The 11,241-nt window shown below is 44.6% G+C and overlaps 1 protein-coding gene across 3 annotated transcripts in view; it reads right to left on the bottom strand.

The window, feature by feature from the left end:
* Positions 1 to 2,935: 2,935 nt before the first annotated feature.
* The window catches only part of GALNT13 (polypeptide N-acetylgalactosaminyltransferase 13), a 431,005-nt gene continuing 422,699 nt past the window's right edge, over positions 2,936 to 11,241 (bottom strand). The window contains exon 19 of one of the 3 annotated variants that reach the window (XR_013634409.1): positions 2,936 to 3,652. The gene's annotated coding sequence lies outside the window, so the exon portion shown is untranslated. The remainder of the gene's footprint in view (positions 3,653 to 11,241) is intronic. The other 2 variants (XR_013634407.1, XR_013634408.1) reach the window with 2 other exon arrangements.

Here is an 11,241-nt window from a genome sequence, read left to right as displayed (position 1 = left end):
AACCTCCCCTGGGGTACACCTACAATAGACTATACCTAAGTATTCCCTTTTCTCTTTGATGGAAGTGTACAGTTTTTGATCAAAAATAGAAGTAGAAAGAATATAGGTGGTTGTATCCCTGCAGTGCAGCTACATGAGTTTCCTCTGGAATGAGAAATAGAGTAGTATTTGAGTGATGTCTAATCTAATCTAGGGATGCCAGGGGGCATGCTACCCTAGAATTTTTTAAAGTAGTTTCTTGTATTGTGAACTATAAGTACTAATTTTAAAGCAGGCTACTTTGTGAACTAGGACAAAAGCAGATATTTTTCCCCCTTTGTGTTTATATGGTATTTGGTCTTCTCCATCACTTTTCTATTCTTCTTGTCTTCTTTTCTTTGCTCATGGAGTCCTGATCTCCCAGCTTCATTATGCATGCAGCTCTGGTTTCAAAGGGTATGTCTACACTATGGAATAAGGTCAAATTTATAGAAGTCGTTTTTTTAGAAATCGGTTTTATATATTCAAGTGTGTGTGTCCCCACAGAAAATGCTCTAAGTGCATTAACTCAGCAGAGTGCTTCCGCAGTACCGAGGCTAGAGTTGACTTCCGGAGCTTTGCACTGTGGGTAGCTATCCCACAGTTCCCGCAGTCTCCGCTGCCCATTGGAATTCTTGGTTGAGATCCCAATGCCTGATGGGGCTAAAACATTGTCGCGGGTGGTTCTGGGCATATATCGTCAGGCCCCCCTTCCCTCCCTCCCTCCATGAAAGCAAGGGCAGACAATCGTTTTGCGCCTTTTTTCCTGAGTTACCTGTGCAGACGCCATACCATGGCAAGCATGGAGCCCGCTCAGGTAACCGTCACCGTATGTCTCCTGGGTGCTGGCAGACGCGGTACGGTATTGCTACACAGTAGCAGCAACCTATTGCCTTCTGGCAGCAGAAGGTGCAATACGACTGGTAGCCGTCATCGTCGTGTCCGAGGTGCTCCTGGCCACGTCGGCTGGGAGCTCCTGGGCAGACATGGGCGCAGGGACTAAATTTGGAGTGACTTGACCAGGTCATTCTCTTTAGTCCTGCATTCAGTCCTATTGAACCGTCTTATGGTGAGCAGGCAGGCGATACGGATTGCTAGCAGTCATACTGTACCATCTTCTGCCGAGCAGCCATGAGATGTGGATGGCTAGCAGTCCTTCTGCACCATCTGCTGCCAGCCAAAGATGTACAAGATAGATGGAGTGGATCAAAACAAGAAATAGACCAGATTTGTTTTGTACTCATTTGCCTCCTCCCCCGTCTAGGGGACTCATTCCTCTAGGTCACACTGCAGTCACTCACAGGGAAGGTGCAGCGAGGTAAATCTAGCCATGTATCAATCAGAGGCCAGACTAACCTCCTTGTTCCAATAAGAACAATAACTTAGGTGCACCATTTCTTATTGGAACTCTCCGTGAAGTCCTGTCTGAAATACTCCTTGATGTAAAGCCACCCCCTTTGTTGATTTTAGCTCCCTGAAGCCAACCCTGTAAGCCGTGTCATCAGTCGCCCCTCCCTCCGTCAGAGCAATGGCAGACAATTGTTCCGCGCCTTTTTTCTGTGCGGACGCCATACCAAGGCAAGCATGGAGGCCGCTCAACTCACTTTGGCAATTAGGAGCACATTAAACACCACACACATTATCCAGCAGTATATGCAGCACCAGAACCTGGCAAAGCGATACCGGGCGAGGAGGCGACGTCAGCGCGGACACGTGAGTGATCAGAACATGGACACAGATTTCTCTGAAAGCATTGGCCCTGCCAATGCATGCATCATGGTGCTAATGGGGCAGGTTCATGCTGTGGAATGCCGATTCTGGGCTTGGGAAACAAGCACAGACTGGTGGGACCGCATAGTGTTGCAGGTTTGGGACGATTCCCAGTGGCTGTGAAACTTTCGCATGCGTAAGGGCACTTTCATGGAACTTTGTAACTTGCTTTCCCCTGCCCTGAAGTGCATGAATACCAAGATGAGAGCAGCCCTCACAGTTGAGAAGCGAGTGGCGATAGCCCTGTGGAAGCTTGCAACGCCAGACAGCTACCGGTCAGTTGGGAATCAATTTAGAGTGGGCAAATCTACTGTTGGGGCTGCTGTGATGCAAGTAACCCACGCAATCAAAGATCTGCTGATATCAAGGGTAGTGACCCTGGGAAATGTGCAGGTCATAGTGGATGGCTTTGCTGCAATGGGATTCCGTAACTGTGGTGGGGCCATAGACGGAACCCATATCCCTATCTTGGCACCGGAGCACCAAGCCACCGAGTACATAAACCGCAAGGGGTACTTTTCAATAGTGCTGCAAGCTCTGGTGGATCACAAGGGACGTCTCACCAACATCAACGTGGGATGGCCTGGAAAGGTACATGACGCTCACATCTTCAGGAACTCTGGTCTGTTTCAAAAGCTGCAGGAAGGGACTTTATTCCCAGACCAGAAAATAACTGTTGGGGATGTTGAAATGCCTATATGTATCCTTGGGGACCCAGCCTACCCCTTAATGTCATGGCTCATGAAGCCGTACACAGGCAGCCTGGACAGTAGTCAGGAGCTGTTCATCTACAGGCTGAGCAAGTGCAGAATGGTGGTAGAATGTGCATTTGGATGTTTAAAGGCGCGCTGGCGCAGTTTACTGACTCACTTAGACCTCAGTGAAACCAATATTCCCACTGTTATTACTGCTTGCTGGGTGCTCCACAATATCTGTGAGAGTAAGGGGGAGACGTTTATGGCAGGGTGGGAGGTTGAGGCAAATCGCCTGGCTGCTGGTTACGTGCAGCCAGACACCAGGGCGGTTAGAAGAGCACAGAAGGGCGCGGTACGCATCAGAGAAGCTTTGAAAACCAGTTTCATGACTGGCCAGGCTACGGTGTGAAAGTTCTGTTTGTTTCTCCTTGATGAAACCCCCCCGCCCCTTGGTTCACTCTACTTCCCTGTAAGCTAACCACCCTCCCTTCGATCACCGCTTGCAGAGGCAATAAAGTCATTGTTGCTTCACATTCATGCATTCTTTATTAATTCATCACACAAATAGGGGGATAACTGCCAAGGTAGCCCAGGAGGGGTGGTGGAGGAGGGAAGGAAAATGCCACACAGCACTTTAAAAGTTTACAACTTTAAAATTTATTTAATGCCAGCCTTCTTTTTTTTGGGCAATCCTCTGTGGCGGAGTGGCTGGTTGGCCGGTGGCCCCCCCACCGTGTTCTTGGGCATCTGGGTGTGGAGGCTATGGAACTTGGGGAGGAGGGCGGTTGGTTACACAGGGGCTGTAGTGGCAGTCTGTGCTCCAGCTGCCTTTGCTGCAGCTCAACCATACACTGAAGCATACTGGTTTGGTCCTGCAGCAGCCTCAGCATTGAATCCTGCCTCCTCTCATCACGCTGCCGCCACATTTGAGCTTCAGCCCTGTCTTCAGCCCACCACTTACTGTCTTCAGCCTGCCACCTCTCCTCCCGGTCATTTTGTGCTTTCCTGCACTCTGACATTATTTGCCTCCACGCATTCGTCTGTGCTGTCTGTGCGGGAGGACAGCATGAGCTCAGAGAACATTTCATCTCGAGTGCGTTTTTTTTTCTTTCTAATCTTCACTAGCCTCTGGGAAGGAGAAGATCCTATGATCATTGAAACACATGCAGCTGGTGGAGAAAAAAAAGGGACAGCGGTATTTAAAAAGACACATTTTATAAAACAGTGGCTACAGTCTTTCAGGGTAAACCTTGCTGTTAACATTACATACATAGCACATGTGCTTTCGTTACAAGGTCGCATTTTGCCTCCCCCCACTGCATGGCTACCCCCACAACCCTCCCCCCTCCCTGTGGCTAACAGCGGGGAATATTTCTGTTTAGCCACAGGCAAACAGCCCAGCAGGAACGGGCTCCTCTGAGTGTCCCCTGAAGAAAAGCACTCTATTTCAAGCAGGTGACCATGAATTATATCTTACTATCCTGAGGATAACACAGAGAGATAAAGAACGGATGTTGTTTGAACGCCAGCAAACATACACTGCAATGCTTTGTTGTACAATGATTCCCGAGTACGTGTTACTGGCCTGGAGTGGTAAAGTGTCCTACCATGAAGGATGCAATAAGGCTGCCCTCCCCAGAAACCTTTTGCAAAGGCTTTGGGAGTACATCCAGGAGAGCCGTGAATGCCAGGGCAAAGTAATCCTTTCACATGCTTGCTTTTAAACCATGTATAGTATTTTAAAAGGTACACTCATTGGAGGTCCCTTCTCCGCCTGCCGGGTCCAGGAAGCAGCCTTGGGTGGGTTCAGGGGGTACTGGCTCCAGGTCCAGGGTGAGAAACAGTTCCTGGCTGTCAGGAAAACCAGTTTCTCCGCTTGCTTGCTGTGAGCTATCTACAACCTCATCATCATCATCTTCTTCGTCCCCAAAACCTGCTTCCATGTTGCCTCCATCTCCATTGAAGGAGTCAAACAACACGGCTGGGGTGGTGAACTAAACCCCCTAAAATGGCATGCAGCTCATCATAGAAGCGGCATGTTTGGGGCTCTGACCCGGAGCGGCCATTCGCCTCTCTGGTTTTCTGGTAGGCTTGCCGCAGCTCCTTAAGTTTCACACAGCACTGCTTCGGGTCCTTTATGGCCTCTGTCCTTCATGCCCTGGGAGATTTTGACAAAGGTTTTGGCATTTCGAAAACTGGAATGGAGTTCTGATAGCACGGATTCCTCTCCCCATACAGCAATCAGTTCCCGTACCTCCCTTTCTGTCCATGCTGGAGCTCTTTTGCGATTCTGGGACTCCATCATGGTCACCTCTGCTGATGAGCTCTGCATGGTCACCTGCAGCTTGCCACGCTGGCCAAACAGGAAATGAGATTCAAAAGTTCGCGGTTCTTTTCCTGTCTACCTGGCCAGTGCATCTGACTTGAGAGTGCTGTCCAGAGCGGTCACAATGGAGCACTCTGGGATAGCTCCCGGAGGCCAATACCGTCGAATTGTGTCCACAGTACCCCAAATTCGACCCGGCAAGGCCGATTTAAGCGCTAATCCACTTGTCAGGGGTGGAGTAAGGAAATCGATTTTAAGAGCCCTTTAAGTCGAAATAAAGGGCTTCATCGTGTGGACGGGTGCAGGTTTACATTGATTTAACGCTGCTAAATTCGACCTAAAGGCCTAGTGTAGACCAGGGCAAAGATCTTATTTATTTTTATTTCCTTCCCCTTTTCACTTGTTTCTCTTTTCATTCTCTCTGGTGTTCTTCCCTTAATGGTCTTCATTATTTTCTCTGTGCATCATTTTTTAAAAAAATGTCCCAGATAAGTTCTTCCATTTGCCTTTACATTTTCCCTATCACTTAGCAACATTAAAAAATTTAACTCATGTAATCTGTAAACCTAAACAACTAAATTTTCAATATACAAGTAAATACACAGGTGAGGTACTCAGTTCAATATATGGTTGGTACATCTCCATATGTGTATGTGCACAAACATATGAGCCATGGGAGCAGAAAAGTGTTTGCCTTCTGCCTAGACATTGCTGTTGGGCTGAGTTTCCTGAAAGAAGGGATTGCTCTGCATGTTATTTTTGAGCAACTCCCTGCTTTCACCCAGGAGCTTGCTACCAGGTGGAGAGACCATGAAACCTGAAGGTACATTTGGAGGCTTCCCTTGGGCTTTGATTGGAGGAACACCAGAACATCTGACTGGCCAGGGCTTCCTACTTAAATCCAAAGAGTGGCACAGGAAGTTGTCTGAACAACTGGGCACTACTGGGCTGATGCTTGGACCCCTTGCCTGGCACTACAGACTCTGACCTGCCTGATTCCTAGTATTCTGACTTTAGCCTGACTTCTCATGCCCCAAGTAAGTGCCTGGCCCCATGCCTATTTCCCAGGAACGTGAACACAACTCTTCTGAAGTAGGTTACAAACCACTAGACCCAGCCTCCTACATGCCAGCCATGACATCCTATCCCTTAAGAAATCAATAACAATACTCCTAGCTGACAAGGAGTTTAAAGTCCAGGACACAGGAGGGAATAAGGTAAATCAAAGACTCACTGAATTGTGCTCTGTCTCTCACAGCTTGCAAACTCAAACTCTCTTTCTTTGTTTCTAAAGTCAGGCTGCCACTTCTCCCGTCAACAAGCTGGGGCTGTGCAGCCCTGACTTGTCATTGGTCCAGTGGGCTGTTCATCCTGATCCCCCAAACAGAAACCTCTCTATTGGCCCCAGTAGGGATTTCCAATTCCTTCTGTCCCCACCACTGACTCCAAGCACGCTGAGAATAGAGTCAAGGGGCTTTGGCTGCCATCTTAGTTGTAGAGAGCCCCCTACACACTCAGCCTGGAGCTCCAGGAGCTGAGAAATCCCATGTGGGGGTTACGATACTACCCACCCTGATCCAGCTCAGCACTTAATTGTCAAACACACAAGTAATCCCCTTGACGTCAAAGCCAATAGTGTTGAGTACTTGCCAATGCAAAGACTGCCAATACCATATGTGTTAGTGGTATTATTATTATGTGACTACAGGAACTGACATACTTGATCAGACCACATGTCCATCTGGCCCAGTATCCTGTTTCTGGCAGCAGCAAGTACCAGATGCTTCAGAGGCAGGTGCAAGCAACTTCACAGTAGGCAGTAAGCCCTGAGGCATGAGGTTCACCTCATGACAAGGAACCAAAACTGAGACCACCAAACTCATTGTACAAAGGCCACCAAAAGCCAGAATAATGGTAGGCTTTTAAAAAGTGATTAGCTGGACTCTCTCACTCCATGCATTTCCATAGATCGTGTCTAAAAATAGCACATAACAAGGGATATTTTATTGTGAACGGTCTTGGAGATAATTCATTTAAAATAAGTTTGAAGACAAATGAGAACGTCAGCATTTCAGCAGTGATGCTGCTACTGTACATTGCCTCCGTGTTAGGCTGTTACAGCTCCAATGATGACAGATCTTTCTTCCTGGTGTTTATCCAGTGAGCTGGCTATAATACTTTATATCAGGACCAAACCTAGGATCTAAGATTTCCACAAAGAATGATTTTGGTGGTGGAGTGAGGATTATATTTGGGGTTTGTCAGTGTCCCTGTAAGCTAATTATAGTATTTCATTTTAACAAAGGAATCAGCATACCCTGAGTACCCTTGAAATGTGAGGCTGAAATTTTCAAATGGGCTGTAAGGCTGTTGCATATTCAACTCCTATTAACTTTGATTGGGACTTGGGCATCTAACTCCCTTAGGCTCCTTTGGAAATCCCAGGCTAAACCATTAATAAAACACTCCAGCTGCACTCCCTGGTCACTTTACATGATTCACATTCTCTAAATAAGAAGTCTAAGTAGGATAGATACCTAAGACTGTGTTATAAAAATGAAATCTACTTAACAACAGTCTAGGATTATTTAGTCCTGCCTCAGCACAGAGGGCTGGATTTGATGACTTCTCAAGGTCCCTTCCAGCTCTACATTTCTATTATTCTATGACTGGACAGGTTACATTATAAACTTACCTGTTCTCAGAGCCTTCAGGCAAACTATAAATCTATATAGTACTTTCAGTTTTCCAAGGTCAGTGATTTCTCTTTCCTTTCAGTTCATACCTTGTGCACTGTAGGTTTGTTGTACTTGTACCTCATCTTCGTTTGGTTCACTAATTTTTTTCCTTTTTGTTTGTGTTGTATTTTGTTTTCATACTTTATTTTGATTTCTCTGTATTTCATTTTGTTGTTGGTTTTCTTAGTTTTGACTGTACTTTTTCTTCTTGCCCTTGAGAAGCAAACTGAAATGGAATCTGATGGCATGGATGAAACAATTCATCTGTATGGCTCATTGCAGTTTTAAAGGACTCTAAGTTCTTACATTCTCTGAAATTAGGAGACAGCATTGTTAAACTATGAAAACAATTACTGGGAAGAGAAAAGCAATATCTAGATATTCCTGATCAACTCATGGAATGAGGTCACAGTATTCTCCTACACTATGATGAGAAAACAGACTACCTCAGGATTTTACACTGTCACAACTCTTGGTGTGGTTCACAGGAAAAATATATTAAAATAATAAGTAACCCCAATTGGATATTGTAAGGTGATAAGTCACTCCTGTGCTGGGCTCAAGCCAATCTGCAAGCCAGGAACTGGTCTGGTGACTCCCAGGGCAGGTATATAAGCCCCACAGGAGGAACAGCAGCTCAGTCTGCTCAATGTCACTCCAGGGCTTGGAACTCACTCCTGCCTGATGGTGACAATAGACTCCCCAAGCCTTAGGCTGCTCCAGCCGTGCTCTTGTTGCTGCCCTGGTCCAGCCTTGCTGTCACTCCAGCCTTGCTCCAACCCAGCTCTGGACTCCTGATTCCAGCTCCAACCACTAGGCCCAACTGCTATGTCTCCAATCACTATATCTGACTATTCCCATTATGGTTTCTGACAGATATGATGCTGGACTATTTCATAGAAGCAAGCAAGCAAGCTGTGTGGTACATAGCAGGAATAAGAAGAATGTGAATAGTGGTGAAAAACATGGATATTAAATATGCATAAAGAATAAAACAGAATAATTTAAAGAACTTGAGAAGGTTGCAATAGAACCATCATTTCCGCTTGGCCATCAGAACAAAATATGTCCTGCTTATAACTAACATTATTCTCACCTTCCTGTAGCAGGACCAAGGATATAGTGTAAATTAAAGGAGGCAAGTTCCCTTTCTATCTATCGCTTTTCCCTCTACCTCTGTTTAATCCCCTCTGCTAGGGGACATACTTAAAATCTGGCTATTAGAAGCAAAGCTGCAGCCATGGATAAATATTAGTAGTATGAATGATCACAGCCATAGCAATACTTCGAGGCACAGAAAATTTATTTTAACATGAAGCAGGAGGGCTCATTACCTCTGCTCCCCTCTGTCTCTCCCCTAGTAAATTGTCTTAACTTAGACAAATCTAAATTTTCTACTGCCAATTTTATATTGAACTCATACTTTTAAGTAGCATCATGAGCTGCCTCTCCTAGTCTGTAAAGTTCAGCCTTGTCCTGTTTCCTTCCTCTGAGTCTGTAACTAATTATATGAATTAAATCAATATACTGCACTGAAGGCAAGAGAGATGGAGAAATTAATTCTGCAAATACTGGATTAAATGATCCAACTTTCAGTCAAGCGAATGGGAAAAGTTAAAACAAAAATAGCCAAGGCTTGGGAACTGTAGAATTGCCTCCTGCTGAGGGGAGTGTTAAGGCCCCCATGGAGGGGCTAGAGGATTTGCCTTATGGCCAAGTGCTGTGGGTAATTCAATCCCCATCTGCATTGCCCATGCATGGAGGGCCATCCTCTCCATGTGGCTCCTCAGATTCCCTGCCCCCAACTGAATGACCCCATTAAGTGGAGTAAAAAGCTGCACAGCAGGCATTAATGCTGAATCTAGCAGCGTTAACTACCACAGGAAACTTTGTCTCCTTGTTTCAGAGTAACAGCCGAGTTAGTCTGAATTCGCAAAAAGAAAAGGAGTACTTGTGGCACCTTAGAGACTAACCAATTTATTTGAGCATAAGCTTTCGTGAGCTACATCTGATGAAGTGAGCTGTAGCTCACGAAAGCTTATGCTCAAATAAATTGGTTAGTCTCTAAGGTGCCACAAATACTCCTTTTCTTTTTGTCTCCTTGGAGATCTGCAGGGCTGCACGAGAGGCATTCCCACCTTCCTAGCTGTGTCCCCCAGTAGCTGGCCATTTAACTTCCCCAACCCCACAGGGAACTCCAGTGTTAACAAGGAGGGACATCCAAAGACTTGGATGGAAAAAAGGGTGATTCCCCACTCTCCCATTATGTGTGGACCATTTGCCATACCATTGTTAGCATTACTTTCATCTGTGCTTTGCACGTGTGAAATCAGCGCAGAGGATCTGGCCAATTAATTCCAATTTCTTTTATCTAATCCAATATTGTTATCTCTGGTGTTGAAGCATAAGTAGCACACTTCCAGTATATCTTATACAAGAGTCTCCTCTTAGGTTTTTTTTTAAACTTAGTCTTATTTTTTATTCTTATATTCACAAAAATCAAAATATCCCCTATAGACCTGCAAGAATTTGACTTGCACAAAGGTTTTTGGTTTTTAACAAAGGCTCAAGATATTTCACAGCTTGAGTTTAAAAATTATGATTACAGTCTAATAAACAAGGAATTATATTTACCACAAACAAAAGCAAGGTATATGGGATAAGACATCATTGTGACGTGAATCAAAAACATAACCCCTTTCCCACACTTAATTGCATGGTAGTGATACATTGAGGTCAGTGTTCTCCTTGAATTACTCCTAAAAACCAGCACTGCTGCACAGGATTGTTGTAAAAATAAAGCATACTGATAAGTGCAGTAGATGCATATGTGAACAGTAATATGCTAGTAGATGATATCCCCTAATAAGATATATAATGATTCTCCAGTGGCACATTCTGCCAAAAATACACAGGGGGGATTTGATATACTTTTGCAAAACAAAAACTATTTAATGTTATTTGAATATTTTTATAAAGCCAAACTATTTTAAAGATATATTAAAAGAGTTTGCATTTCTTTAATGAAAACAGGCAATGAACAACCTGCATGAAATGAAAATTCACAAAGGCAATAGATTCCTGTTACAGTATATGTAATACTTCTCATCTTCAGATGCTTTACAAGCATTCATTAATCCTCCCAACCCCCTGGGGAGTCACGGTTGGTACACTAGTGAGCACTATTTATCCCATTTTATATTTCATATTTCCAAAGTGGTCAGTGAAATGTCCAGATTTAAAATTCTAGCCATTCTGTAAATTGAACAATTCTGCAAATTGTACCCATTCTGCAACGAACACAAGTGTGGGTGCACCCATGGACCTGTGTGGAACCCCATGATGTAAACACAGCTGCACTGGGACGTAGAGATCCACCTGAAAAGAACTCATTGTAAGGTTGTGGGCCCTAGTTCTTAATTCATAACTACAAACCACCTATTTGATTGTTTCAAGCACCATTCACACCCTGTGACTGAACAAAGAGTGTACAACAGGTATTTTTCAGTTCCTCATGTAAACTAATACATATGTTTATTCAATAAATACATATTTAGTTGCCCTAGTGCAATTCTTACAATTTTTAGAAATATTGATTTGCTGCGAGAACTAATGTAACTATCTGTCATTGTCCACTGGAAACCTGAGATAATTATTATTGTTACCACCACTGTTGGAAAAGTAACAACTGAAC

This window comes from Lepidochelys kempii, chromosome 11, assembly GCF_965140285.1.
Source record: "Lepidochelys kempii isolate rLepKem1 chromosome 11, rLepKem1.hap1, whole genome shotgun sequence".
Taxonomy (NCBI): Eukaryota; Metazoa; Chordata; order Testudines; family Cheloniidae; genus Lepidochelys; species Lepidochelys kempii.
This window is presented reverse-complemented; position numbering and strand designations above follow the sequence as displayed.